The sequence below is a fragment of the Mirounga angustirostris genome, unplaced genomic scaffold (genome assembly GCF_029215605.1).
Source record: "Mirounga angustirostris isolate CCGP_5_RB_7025 unplaced genomic scaffold, mMirAng1.0.hap1 SCAF_12, whole genome shotgun sequence".
Lineage (NCBI taxonomy): Eukaryota > Metazoa > Chordata > Mammalia > Carnivora > Phocidae > Mirounga > Mirounga angustirostris.
The window spans coordinates 70,294,026-70,309,725 of NW_026991720.1; the positions used below are offsets into that span (position 1 = coordinate 70,294,026).

The window sequence follows — 15,700 nt, forward strand, 5'->3', positions numbered from 1 at the left end:
ATTTTTAAGCACTGGTTTAATTCACTTTAATAAGTAACCACTGATGAATAAAAACTCTTTAAGATTTAAAAAGAAACTTTAATGGTAGAATTTCAGGTAACAGTGGATCTGGTGACAATGTAGAGATTTAGAGTCAGGTTATTCCAGTCCAGTGTATTTCAGGTTATGTCTCATAAGGGGCTGCTTATTAGGAACAGCCACTCAAAAGCTCTGATGATCCATTTCTTTGTCAACAGAGATGCCTCCTTGGTTATTTACAAATCCTGACCTCCAGCTGAGTTGACTTGAGTCCAATTATTTTTATCTTCCTCTAGGAACCCTACCTAGGCTCAGTGGTAATTAGGCTTAAGCATACCATCTGGTATAATTTAGTGGCTTCCAATTTGTGAGTTGTCGAATCCCAGAAACCTGGAGGTAGAACGTGTTTTTCAAGACCACTTAGCCCAACTTCCCTTCCCTGCTTAAGCCCTGCTCTCATTTCCATGACAAGTGGTCATTCAGCTACCTGAATGCTTACTTTGGCATTATTTTGCCAGGCACTCCACGTGTGAGAGAGTTTTTCCCTATATGAAGTTCAAAATGTATGATCCTGTGTATGACACCAGCTAGTACGAAGCATTCCTTCTAAAAACTAAGAACAGGTCCCCTCCTTATTTACAGGGCAGTTTAAATATTAGCCAACAGTAATCATGTCTTCACTTAAAATCATCCACAAAAATCACCCGTCATCACCAGATCTCAAACTATGAGGACACGGGATAGTTTCCAGACCCCTCACTATGCTTGTAGCTCTTTCCTGGCCGCGCTCCAGGGTTCCTTCATTCTTAAAAATTCATGCTCAGTGTAAAACACAATTCAGGAGACACGTTTTAACCAGTTGAACCCACAGGCTACCTTGCTATACAGACATTAAACTGCTTAATGTCACCAAGACTATACATGCCTTCTTTTTTAGCAGCCAGTCCACACCATCATCCTGACTGATACTGAACCAACTACAACACTCGCATCTTTTTCATGCAAATCCTTACAAAGCCAGGTAACTCCTATTCTATATTCATATCTAAATTCAAATCTCACAAGGTAGATACACTCATCCTAGTATTCAGGTGGGGAAAATGGCACTCAAAGAAGCTAAGTACTTCGCAAGGGTCACACAGTTACTAAGTGGCTTAACAGAGATTGATTACAGATCAAAATCTGTGTATTTTTTGCTAGGTCATACAGACTCTTCATTCATTTACACCACTCATTATTCCAAGCCCTGAGTTTAAGTGGTGTTGGAGACATGTCCCTTATGGAAAGTATATTCCAGTAGGGAATATAATTTATAATCTTGAAAACATTTAAATGCATGTAGGAAAGATATCCAAAAAAACAGGAGAGAAAATGAATAGTAAAAAATGTAAACAGCCAAAACACATCAAATTTTATACTTTAAATGTGTACAGTTAATTGCGTCACTTAACCCTGAATTCAAGGGGGGGAAAGTGCAAGGGAGTTCTACTTTCAGTTTAGATGTAGGATATAGAAGACCACACTATGCATGGTAACAGGAAAACACCAGAAAATTTAAGAGTATTCTTCTCATTAAAACTATAAAGAGCAACGGATGCTGTTACTCTTAATGAAGTATATTCTTCAGAGGAACAAGCCCTAATAGGTGAGCAAAGAATAGCAGTCACTTCCACACCTGGAGAAAAGTGATTGGGCCAGGTACAGTCAGAGAAGCAAACTTTCCAAAGACAAGGAGAAACCAGTCATGTTTTCAATGACAATGTGGAGGAGCATGACAGATTAGAATCTGGAAGACCTCCAAAAGCAAAAAAATAAATAAATTATTCCTTCCCCATGGTAATTTTTGCTGAGTAAGTGGCGGTAGAACTAGAGCAAAGAGCAGAAACCAGTTTTTCAGTCTCATGTAGTCTTGCTGTGTTTAAATTCCTGGGCCATTCTGAAACGGAACTCCATTTTTTTGTGCTAATAACATTTACGGTTTACTATCTTAACAACTTTTAAGTATCTTGTACCTGTTGAGGTACATTCCTTCTATATCTAATTTGGTGAAAATATTTATCATGAAATATTTATATATTGATACACTCATGATTTTTATCTTTCTATTATTGTGGTATATTTTATTTTTGATTTGTGTATGTTGAACCATCCTTTCATCCCAAGGATAACTCCCACTTGATAATGATGTATAATTCTTTTAATGTGCTGTTGAATTTGGTTTGCTGGTATTTTGTTGAGAATTTTTGCATCTATTTTCATCAAGAATATTGGCCTGTAGTGTTTTTATAGTGTCCTTATCTGGCTTTGGTATCGGGGTAATTCTGGCTTTGTAAAATGAGTTTGGGAGTGTCACCTCCTTTTCAATGTTTTGGAACAGTTTGAGAAGAATTGGCATTAATTGTTCTATAAATGTTTGGTAGAATTCACCAGTGAAGCCACCTGGTCCTGGAATTTGTTGGGAGGTTTTTGATTATTGACTCAATCTCCTTACTCATTATTGGTCTGTTCAGATTATCTATTTCTTCATGATTCAGTTTTTATAGTTTCTAGGAATTTATCTCTTCTAGGTTATCCAATTTGTTGGCTTATAATTGTTTGCAGTAGTCACTTTTTTTTTAAATTTTATTTATTTATTTGACAGAGAGAGACACAGTGAGAGAGGGAACACAAGCAGGGGGAGTGGGAGAGGGAGAAGCAGGCTCCCTGCAGAGCAGGGAGCCCGATGCGGGACTCCATCCCAGGACCCTGGGATCATGACCTGAGCTGAAGGCAGTCGCTTAACCAACTGAGCCACCCAGGCGCCCTGCAGTAGTCACTTATGATCCTTTGTATTCTGTGGTATCAGTTGTGATGTCTCCTCTTTCACTTCTGATTTTATTTATTTGAGTCTTCCTTTTCTTTTCTTAGTCTAGCTAAAGATGTGTCAATTTTGTTTATCTTTTAAAATAAGCAAAATCTCTTTGTTTTATTGTTTTTCTGGTCTCTATTTCATTTATTTCTACTCTGATTTTTGTTATTTCCTTTCTTCTGCTAATGTTGGACTTAGTTTGCTCTTCATTTTTTAGTCCCCTGAGATGTAAAGTTTGGTTGTTTATTGGAGATCTTTCTTTTTTCTTAATATAAGCATTTATTGTTATAAACTTCCCATGTAGAACAGTTTTTGCTGCGTCTCATGAGTTTTAAATTTTTGCATGTTATATTTTTGAATTTGCATGTTGAGCCTTTGAATTTTTTATGTTGTGTTGCCAACTTCACTTATCTCGAGATATTTTTTGATTCCTCTTTTGATTTCTTCTTTTACCTCTTGGTTGTTCAGGAGTGTGTTGTTTAATTTCGCCTTATCGTGAATTTTCCAGTTTCCTCCTGTTATTGGTTTCTAGTTTCATACCATTTGGATCAGAAAAGATACTTGGTATGATTTCAGTCTTCTTGTTTTGTAACCTAGCATATGACCTATCCTTAAGAATGTCGAATGTGCATTTGAGAAGAATATGTGTTTTGCAGCTGTTCGATAGAATGTTCTGTATATGTCCGTAAGGTTCATTTGGCCTAAAATATATTTTAAGTCCAATGTTTCCCTATCAATTTTTGGTCTATATGATCTATTGATTGTTGAAAGTGATATACTGAAGTCCCTTACTATCACTGTATTATTTCTCCCTTCAGATCTATTAGTATTTGCTTAATATCTTTAGGTGCTCTGATGGTACGTGCATATTTAGAAAAATGAATTTCAAAATAATAAAAATGTTTTTAAAAATCTATGAGAGTAGGGTGCCTGGGTGGCTCAGTCGGTTGAGTGACTGCCTTGGGCTCAGGTCATGATCCCAGGGTCCTGGGATCGAGTCCCGCATCGGGCTCCCTGCTCTGCGGGGAGCCTGCTTCTCCCTCTCCCACTCCCCCTGCTTGTGTTCCCTCTCTCGCTGTGTCTCTCTCTGTCAAATAAATAAATAAAATCTTTAAAAAAAAAATCTATGAGAGTAAAAGTGCTATCTAAGTGGGAGGAAATCTTAAGACAGGAAACTAGAAGTTATAAAAGAAAATATGCATATATTTGTTTGTATAAAAGCAAAATATTTTTTATTTACTCATTCCAAGATTCTTGAATTCCTACTCTGCATTAGTTCTAGATGCTAGGAATATAACAGTGAACAAAACACAAAATTGTCAGATGAGTGGAATAGAGAACCCAGAAATGGATCCTCAACTCTATAGTCAACTAATCTTCAACAAAACAGCAAAGAATATCCAATGGAAGGGAGTCCTGGGTGTCTCAGTCGGTTAAGTGTCTGCCTTCAGCTAGGTCATGATCCCAGGGTCCTGGGATCAAGTCACATATCGGGATCCTTGCTCAGTGGGGAACCTGCTTCTCCTTCTACCTGCTGCTCCCCCTTCTTGTACTCTCTCTCTGACAAATAAATAAAATCTTAAAAATAAAGAGTAAAGAAGAAAAAATATCCAATGGAAAAAAAGACAATCTCTTCAACAAATGGTGTTGGGAAAATTGGACAGCCACATGAAGAAGAATGAAACTGGACCATTTTCTTACTCCATATCCAAAAATAGACTCAGAATGGATAAAAGACCTCAATGTGAGACAGGAATCCATCAAAATCTTAGAGGAGAACACAGGCAGCAACCTCTGTGACCTTGGCCACAGCAACTTCTTACTAGACACGTCTCCAAGGGCAAGGGAAACAAAGGCAAAAATGAACTATTGGGACTTCATCAAGATAAAAGCTTTTGCACAGCAAAGGAAACAGTCGACAAAACCAAAAGACAACCAACAGACTGGGAGAAGATATTTGCAAATGACATATCAGATAAAGGGCTAGTATCTAAAATCTATAAAGAACTTATCAAACTCAACACCCAAAGAACAAACAATCTAATCAAGAAATGGGCAGACGATATGAACAGACATTTTCCAAAGAAGAATCCAAATGGCCAAAGATACATGAAAAATGCTCAACATAACTTGGCATCAGGGAAATATAAATCAAAACCATAATGAGATACCACCTCACACTGGTCAGATTGGCTAAAATTAACAAGTCAGGAAACAACAGATTTTGGCAAGGATGTGGAGAAAGGGGAACCCTCTTACATTGTTGGTGGGAATGCAAGCTGGTGGAGCCACTCTGGAAAACAGTATGGAGGTTCCTCAAAAAGTTAAAAATAGAGCTACCCTACAACCCAGCAATTGCACTACTAGGGATTTACCCCAAAGACAGAAATGTAGTGATCTGAAGGGACACCTGCACCCCAATGTTTATAGCAGCAATGTTCACAATAGCCCAACTATGGAAAGAGTCCAGATGTCCATTGACACACAATTGGATAAAGAAGATGTGGTGTGTATATATATATATATAATGGAATATTACTCAGCCATCAAAAAAATGAAATCTTGCCATTTGCAACAACGTGGATGGAACTAGAGGGTATTATGCTAAGCGAAATAAGTCAATCAGAGAAAGACAATCATCATATGATCTCACTCACAGGTGGAATTTAAGAAACAAAACAGAGGATCCCAGGGGAAGGAAGGCAAAAATAAAACAAAACGAAATCAAAGAGGGAGACAAACCATAAGAGACTCTTAATCATAGGGAACAAGCTGAGGGTTGTTGGAGGGGAGGTGGGTGGGGAATGGGGTAACTGGGTGATGGACATTAAGGAGGGCACATGATGTAATGAGCACTGGGTGTTAGGTGTTATATAAGACTGATGAATCACTGACTTCTACCTCTGAAACTAATAACACATTATATGTTAATTAATTGAATTTAAATTAAAATATAAATAAATCTTTTAAAAAGAACAAAGTTGGAGAAAAAATTTAAAAAATTTTTTAAATAAAGATTTAATTTTTGTTATTATGGTTTATAGTTTGCTATATTATTTATGTCATCTACCTTATTTATTATATTTTAGTCTTTTTATAGCTTTTTTGAGGCATAGTTAATATATGAAACACTACACATATATAATGTATACAATTTGATGAATTGGGACATATGTCCACACTTGTGATACCATCACCACCATCAAAGTAATAAACATAACCATCATGTACAAAAACAAAACAAAACAAAACCCCACAAAATTGTCCACCCTCTCAGTGCTTGGGTTTTAGTAGAAGGAGTCAGAAAATAAACAAGTTAATTATCTAGTATATGCTTAGTGTAAGTCTAAGGAGAAAACTAAAGCAGAGAAAGGATATAAAGAATGGCAGGCCAGAGAGTGTGGGTGGAAGGTTCATTACAATTTAAAACAAGGTGTTCTGGAAAGGCATCACTGAAAAGGTGATTAACGTAAACTGAACCCAAGCTTTGCAGGAAATAAGAGAGCATGTCATGTGGGATCTACAAAGCAGAAGAGATGATAAGTGCTAAGGCCATGAAGCGGGAACAGACTGGGCATATTTGAACAACAAAAAGGAAGCCAATGTAGCTGGAGCAGAATAAGCAAATGGGAAAGTGACAGGGCATGAAGTTGGATGGTAGACAGAGGCCAGACCTGAGGAGTTTGCATAAGCCACGATAGGACATTGGATTTTACTCTAAGATGGAAACCATTTTGCTTTTAGCAAAAATTATCATATTAGCAAAGCTTTGTTGAAATTAGCCATCTTTTTTATTTTCCCAAACCTTTATTTTGAAAGTAGACTGGATTTAGAGGAGAGGGTGTGCAGGAACAAGGAGGGAGAGAGACAGGGAGACAAGCTATGGGCTATGGACTATTGTGATTATCCAGGCCAGAGATGATGGTGACTAAATGTAGTCAGATTCTGGTATATTTTTAAAGTATAGTTAATAGAATTTGCTGCCAGATGCAATATAGACTGGGAGAAAATGAGAACAGTAAATGATAATTCTAAGAGTTTCAGCCAAATTAGAAAGATGGAGCTTCCAGTAACTGAAATGGGAAAGACTGCAGATGAAGTTGGTATTGAGGGAAGATCAGGAATTCCATGTTGGCCATAGTAGGTCTAAGATGAATATAAAAGAAAGATATCCAAGTGAAGATACTGAGTAAGCAGGAGGATAAATGAGGCATATATATGTTTGTATATATGTAAAGGTATAATACAAGAATATTTTATACATTGACAAGAAAAAGACCCCTCCCCCCCAAAAAAATCTATGAGAAAAAGGGACAAAAGAAACAGCAATTTACAGAAGAAATCTGAATGCCCAACAAAGACATGAACAGATGCTCCAACTCAGTAGCAAGGAGAAAAATGTGAGTCTTACTATAACAAAGAGATAATAAATCACACCTATCAGATTGGCAAAAATTTTGAAAGACCACTAATAGTAGGTGTTGGCAAGGTTGTAGGACAAAGGGAATGCTGGTTCACTGTCAATGGAAGTGAAAATTGGAACAAACACTAGTGCAATCATTTAGCAATATACTACACAGGTGAAGATGTGCATGTTCTAATCCAGCAATTCCACTTCTAATTATATTCTCTTGAACTGTGGATCTTCAAACCAAGGTACTTGTGTTTTTTGAGGGTATATGGAAGCCTTTCAATGCATACCTGGGCATGGAAAAGAAATTAGTTTTAGACCTATCTATTCTTTCCTAAAAGTGATCTACCTAAAAACAATGCCTGTTTCACTCACTCTAAGGCCCATTTAGTGTTTCCTGTTCTTCCGACCCTTTTACAAACGTTCTTCCCACTTTACAATGCTCGGAGCATTGACTTACCAGAGCAAACCACTCCAGAGCAATTTTTCCTTTGCTATAATAACTGGCGACACCCCAGATGGAAGTGGGGAAGCAGCTATATCAGCTTGGGGCCCAGAGTGGGGGGATAATGTACAGCAGAGCCCAACTAACCCAAGACGGAATGTGGGAGGGGAAATAATGAAATTTTGTTGTTTTAAGCCACTGAAATGTGGGCGTTGTTTGTTACTGCAGCATAAATGAACTATCCTGGCTGATACAGAGACATGGCTCTTCCCATTCTAAACTTTATTATGGTGTCAGGCCCCCAGTGTAAAAACCTCAGGGGCACCAAACAAAGAAGCAATTTGAGTTATTGGTTTCTTCTTTAATAACTGACTAATGTACCATAACCCCAAGGTCTTTTAGTGCCTTCTACATACTTGTTTTAAGATAGAGAAGCAGAGTGTAAAAAACAGGCTCTTTTGGCCCATGCTGGGATATTGTGAGCCTAAATTGTGGCGGAGGAAGATGGAAGAAATGACGTCCATTTGACGACTTCATCTCTTTAGTCACGGTCCCGTCACCACACAATCCTTCTTGAGGAAAGTCCCATAAGAGCAGTGCAAGGAGAACATTAGTAAGAAAGAATGAATGCCAAAAAGGGTTTTCTCACATATTTACATAAAGTTAACTCTTTTTTAAAAAGATTTTATTTATTTTATCTGAGAGAGCATGCATGCCCATGAGCAAAGGGGTGTGGGGTGGGAGGGGCAGAAGGAGAGGGAGAGAATCTTAAGCAGATTCCATGCTGAGGAAAGTAGGGCTCCATCTCAGGACCCCGAGATCATGACCTGAGCGGAAATCAGGAGTCAGATGCTTAATGGACTGAGCCACCCAGGAGCCCCACATGTAATTAACTCTTATCAGCTAGTCTCAAAATCCTAGGAAGTGCCTTCATCTGAAAAGAAACGAGTTTTTGAACAGCTGAAGCAGAACAAGTTAGTGATGTTGCTTCATTTACAAGAAACTGGAAATATATTTAAATTACCTAATATTTCAAAATATACTGCAAGGAATCAGGAATGACAATTGAATGGCTATCTTTCAGATTCAACGTACATTGTTCAATATAAACTTACTGTGACTCTCACTACCTGTGTAAGTGTTCAAGGTACTTCTCTGTGTCTTAGTCTCCTTGGCTACAAAATGGGAATAAATACAAGAGCTATCTCGTCAGATTGTTATGAGAAATAGATCAGTTAATATTTGCAGAGCACTTGGAATAGAATAAACACTATTTTCTCTTAAACGACAAATAAATTAGTAAAGAAATATTCCATAAGATAGTTAAAAACATATTTATCAAATTGTATTATGAATTATACCACTTACATAATTGTATAGTTATTATATAAGATTATATAAGATGATCTGATGTCACCTTATAAAATGTTTCTGGTTTCTATTAAATTGTGGTTCAATGTATTTACAACAAATATACCCTTTTTTTTTAAAGATTTTATTTATTTGAGAGAGAGAGAGTGTGGGCAAGCAGGGGGAGGTGCAGAAGGAGAGGGAGAGAATCTCAAGGAGACTCTGCACTGAGTGTGGAGCTGAAACCAAGAGTCAGACACTTAACCAACTGAGCCGCCCAGGTGCCCCAAACCTTATTTTTTTAATAGAGAGAAAAAACATGATGTCTATTGAAAGTATTAAAATTATTTCTAATTTTTTACATGATTCCTAATTATTTCCAGAAGATAAAAATGGGAGTTTCAACACACACACACACTTTCTTACCAAAAGAAGTCCCATGTCTTTGCTTACTCCTTCTCACATATATCATGTTATTTTGGCTACATATTACATTGTGTTACTTCAAATTAAATAATGAAAAACATTGCTACTGTCCTACTTTATATTATGACTTATGAAAATAATAATTTATATTAGAGCTATATATATATAGTTATATATATCACAGTGATATGTATATATATCACATTAACCTCCTCTTCTTCTATTAGTCTATTTTACAGGATGCATTTTTATGTCTCATTGGCTTTCATAATATACCTTGAAACGCGTATTAACACACTTATAAATTTTTTAAAATGAAGTCACATTTTTCTAACAGAAGCTTTAATTGGCTGATAGCTTTGCAAATTAAATTTCAGTTTGCCATTTTCAATGAATTGCATTAGATAAATAGATATTGATGAAAATATCTTTAAAACATGAAATTATAGCTGTTTATAAAAATTACCGTAATAGCAAAGCTGTATTGAAATTAACAATATATTTATTTTCCCCAAACTTTTTTTTTTTTAAGATTTTATTTATTTATTTGACAGAGAGATAAAGAGCGCAAGCAGGCAGAGCGGCAGGCAGAGGGGGAAGGAGAAGCAGGCTCTCTTCTGAGCACGGAGCCCGATGCGGGGCTCGATCCCAGGACCCCGGCATCATGACCTGAGCCGAAGGCAGCCACTTAGCCAACTGAGCCATGCAGGCGCCCCTATTTTCCCCAAACTTTCTGATTATATTGGTTTAAACAAGATGTCTCTAAGTAAAACAGCAACAGGTATGATTTTTCCATAGGACCGCTAAAACCTTTCTGGTATATTTCCCAAAATCTGAGAAAGTAAATGACTATAGTAACTGTATGACAAAATATTTTGTAAGTCGGGGTGTTTCCAAATCTTTGCTTCAACAAAATTGAAGGCAGATCTAATTGAGCTGTCAGCTGATAGACCATTAACATTTATGATAGATAATTACATTATTTTATACAGTATAACTCATCGTAAGTTCAAATAATTGACATAGTTTTGGCAAAATACTCCATTCTCATCCACTTCTTTATATGAACAAGATTCTCAGCAGCTTCAGCTATAAAAATAAAAAGCAGGAATAGGATTGATGCTGATCTCACAACTTCCTAGCGATAATTATTATTTTTTCATAGATATATAAACTAATGGAAAAACACTCAAATATATTTTATCAAATATCCTTTTAGTAAAATTTTAATATTTTTGCTTAATAACCATTCACCAAAATAATTATTTTGTTGCCTTGATCAATTTTGTATTGCTTATAAAGGTGCTAATAACTCAATTCAGAGTAAAATGTTTTAATATTCAGAGTTTTTGGTCACAGAGAAAAAACATTTTTAAATTTTTGATGTATATTTTGTTGTAGAGAAATATGATAGGGCAATAGAGAAAATATTTTCAAACAGCAAACAATGTATTAGGATAAAACTCTGTAGCGTGCATTGGAAATCTGAGTTGAAGCTGGAAAAGGAGCAATGTGAAATTTCAGATTATATAATAGAACTTCTTACGTTTCTTTATATTGGTGGTGATGGTGCCTATCAACCTGCTTTGACATTTATATATTTTGAACAGTTGTATTTTAAAATAGTGATATTTACAATAAACTGAAAATCACCTCATTTGCCACTATTCATATTTTAAATGAAAACATATAAATACTATCTTTAAAATGTCCAAGAAATTACATAGTTTGTCAAGACGATTTTAGGGGTACATAGACAAAAGCAGTTGCTTTAAAGAAATTCACACACATGTGCACATGGAGAAAGGTGAAAGAACATCATTCTAACATTACTTGAAATAAAAACTTAGGGAAAAACTATCCATCAACAGGAGAAAAAGTAGAAAAAAATGTGTATATAACAAATAGAATACTACAACTTAGGAATTAAAGGGGTAAAACAGATGCGTATCAATGAACACAAATGGATGTCAAAACCATAATGTTGATAAGAAAGATATTCATGTAGATGTTTAAACCAGAAAAAAACATTTAAAACTAGAAAATACAAAATAAAATTTTAAAGCAAATGTAGAATTAATAAACATCAAATTCATAATAGAGGTGAGTCCTTGAGAGAGAGAAACGGAAAAATGAGATTGAAGAGGGATATACAAAGACTTTAACTGAATCTGTAATTTTTTTCTTATTTAATAAACCTGAGGCAGTTACAGCCAAATCCTAGGGCTATTAAAACTTCTACAACCTGGGAGGAGGGCACGTGGGGTGTCATATACTTATCTTTATAGTTGAACCATTTCATGTTAAAAAGAGCTAAAAGAGGGGCACCCGGTGGCTCGGTCAGTTGAGCACCTGACTCTTGATCTCAGCTCAGGTCTTGATCTCAGGGTCATGAGTTCAAGCCCCATGTTAGGCTACACGGTGGGCATGGAGCCTACTTAAAAAAAAAGACAGCTAAAAGAAAACTAGTAGTACAATGTATCCTAAAATGGTAGAGAAAAGAACACACACACACACACACACACACACACACACACACACACACCCCCCCAACAGATCATAGGAAAAAAGAAAAATAAAGTACAAAGAAAAAACAGTAAATAAAAAAACCCCACAAAAATAAGGTGATGGAAGTAAGTTTACATATATCAGTGACCAGTATTTGTAAAAAGAATAAGATCACTATTGAAATCACAGTATTTGTAAAAAGAATAAACTCACTGTTGAAAAACAGATCCTCAGATTTTTTTTTTAAAGCCAGCCATGTAAGGCTTACAAGAGACACAACTTAGATAAAAGGGCATAGAAAGGTCAATAACGATAAAAGGACTTAAGAAATAGAGGCAAATGATTTCCCAAGGGAAGCTATTGTAGCAATACTAACAATATATAAGATGGAATTTAAGGCAAAAGGCAATAATGGGGATAAAGAAGACACTACATAATTTAAAAGACCATTTCATTAAGATTTAAAAACCATGAATTTAGGTGCATTTAACAATGCACATACAAAAAGCAAAAGACCTGACAAAAGTGTAATGAGATTTGGATAAATCACAATCATGGGGGAAGACTTTTATCTTATTTGTATCACAATATAATAAATTGAGTAAGTCCCTCACCCTCCGCCCCATCCTTAGGATATAGAAAACCTGAACAACCAAATTAGTATTTAGACTGCATGGTTATATATAAGAACTCTGCAGAAAACAAAAACAAACAAAAAGAAACAAGAGTATATTTTCTTTCTTTTTTTTTTAGATTTTTATTTCTTTATTTGAGAGAGAGAGAATGAGAGAGAGCACATGAGAGGGGGGAGGGCCAGAGGGAGAAGCAGACTCCCTGCCGAGCAGGGAGCCCGATGCGGGACTCCATCCAAGGACTCCACGATCATGACCTGAGCCGAAGGCAGTCGCTTAACCAACTGAGCCACCCAGGCGCCCAAGAGTATATTTTCTTTCAAGCGCACATAGAACAATGACAAAAAGCTAGCACAGGTTAGCTTTCAAAGGAGTCTCAACAAATTCCAAGTCACTATCACATAGATCACATTCTGTCCCCACAGTAAAATTAAATTAGAAAACAACAATAAAATAACAATTCTTAAGTGCTAACATATGTTTGGAAACTTTTTTTTAATGTACTCTTAAAATAAGGAGAAGGGACTCTCGGGTCCAATCCAGTCCAATTTCTGACACTGGAGTTAAATTTGAGTTTAAGCTCCACCTCAAACAATGGCAGTAACACAGGGAATCCACTAGATGTCAGTGTTACTTCATATTTATTTTCATTTGCCCCCATGGTGGAGTAAAATTACAGGTTAGACGACCCAGTCCAAAGAATTAGGTTTCGGATCCAGTCCAAAGCCCTTTTAGGTTTCATTCAAATATCTGTAAATAATAACATTTATAATAAATAATTCTAATGTGCTATACAAAAGTAAATTTTTATCACACAATACTTTTCTAAATCTCTCCCTGTGTATTTCCCGTGGATTATTTTTTAGCTTGCTAAAGCTGTTTTGTATGATTTTATAGGCCTTTAAAGAGACAAAGTCAAGACAAAAATTATTTCCTATTGCTTTGGGAACAAATATCCCTCTATATTCTTTAATTCATAGATGTGCATAAAGTGAGTGCCTCTTAGAAACACAGCCTGTGACCAAAGTAATATTAATATTAAAAGAGATCTTGCAAACCCGTCTATTCTAACTGCCTGCATCTTAAAAACTGAAAAAGTGGGCAACTATTCTATTTTTAAGGACTGCAGGGAAGGAAATCATCAGTCAGGAAGTTCTTCTTCCCGTCTAATCTAAATCCCTCCTGGTGAAAATAATCCCATTTCCTTTAGCGTGAACCTTTCTAGAGAGGTTGAAGGAATAAACTGCCCACCACCCTCAGGTAGAGAATAACCCTTTACATTCTGGAATAGGTGTACATTAGTCCTCCCACCCCTTAACCATGGGGGATACGTTCTAAGACCCCCCCCTAAAACTGCGGACACTACTGAACCCTATACATACTGTTTTTTCCTATGCATACATTCCTATGATAACATTTAATTTATAAATTAGGCACAGTAAGAGGTTAAAAATAATAACTAATAGGGCGCCTGGGTGGCTCAGTTGGTTAAGCGACTGCCTTCGGCTCAGGTCCTGATCCTGGAGTCCCGGGATCGAGTCCCGCATCGGGCTCCCTGCTCGGCGGGGAGTCTGCTTCTCCCTCTGACCCTCCCCCCTCTCATGTGCTCTCTGTCTCTCATTCTCTCTGTTTCAAATAAATAAATAAAATCTTTTAAAAAAAAATAAAAAAATAATAATAATAACTAATAATAAAATAGAACAATTATAATAGTCACTATCATAGAAGTTATGTGAACGTGGTCCCTTTCTCAAAATATCTTATTGTACAGTACTCCCCCCTCTTCCCCGGATGTGAGATGATAAAATGCCTACGTCATGAGACTAGGTGAGGGGAATGACGTAGGCACTGCGGCCGGAGCGCCTCAGTAGGAGGCTCTTCCGCCTCCGGATCGCGGTTGACCGGAAGTCCGCAAGTCGTCGGGAAATTGAAACCACGGGAAGCCAAGTGGCGGATAAGCCGGGACCGCTGTATGTAAGGCTCTCCTCAACTACAAGGTGGGTCCCAACGCGGGAGGCAGCAATGAGCGACGGTCAGGTAAGGTAGTAATAGCCCGAAAGTTATCGTGGTCAAAGAGACTCTAACAGAAACCCTGTAATGTAGAGACCAATCCTTGACGTGAAGAGATGAGTTCTTATCTCCACTCCACTCCGCTAGCACTCTGGTTACCTTAGAGGGTTCCCGATGGAGCGCCTACTACGAGCGAGGTGCTTTGACTGGTTCTCACAATTCTTTTTTTTTTTTAAAGATTTGTATTTATTTATTTGAGAGAGAGAGAATGAGAGAGAGCATGAGAGGGGGGAGGGTCGGGAGGGTCAGAGGGAGAAGCAGACCCCCTGCTGAGCAGGGAGCCCGATGCGGGACTCGATCCCGGGACTCCAGGATCATGACCCGAGCCGAAGGCAGTCGCTTAACCAACTGAGCCACCCAGGCGCCCCTCAAAAGAGCCAGTCTTTTTTTTTTTTTTTAAGATTTTATTTATTTATTTGAGAGAGAATGAGAGAGAGCACATGAGAGGGGGGAGGGTCAGAGGGAGAAGCAGACCCCCTGCCGAGCAGGGAGCCCGATGTGGGACTCGATCCCGGGACTCCAGGATCATGACCCGAGCCGAAGGCAGTCGCTTAACCAACTGAGCCACCCAGGCGCCCCTAGTTCTCACAGTTCTTACAACTGGCCTGCAAGGTAGAAGGGATTATTACCACCAGCACCAGCACCATTATGGTTGTAATCACTTCCAAATGAGGAGACTGAGCTGTAGGAACGTCAATTACTTTGCCCAAGGGCACACAGGTGGCAGGAGACAGCGGGCCTTTCAGTTGTGTCGGACTCCAGGGCTGGGCCTGTGCAGCGCACCTCTGTTCTTCAGGTTCTTGAGCTTTACAGTGATGGACTCTAAAAAAGGAAACATGAAAATAGGAAGTGGGGTGGGTTTCCTTATCCAAGTCACTGCTCCTGCCTTAACCTTAATATGGGTAATTGAAAGTTAACAGTGTGTGTTAACATGTGATGATCAGCTGTTCCGTTTCTACACTAGGGACAGAGGTTCTCAGACATGAGAAAGT

General features: G+C 37.5%; 1 pseudogene; it reads left to right on the forward strand.

Moving 5' to 3' along the window:
* The window catches only part of LOC123842606 (sterile alpha motif domain-containing protein 9-like), a 50,227-nt pseudogene that overhangs the window by 14,534 nt on the left and 19,993 nt on the right, over window positions 1-15,700 (forward strand).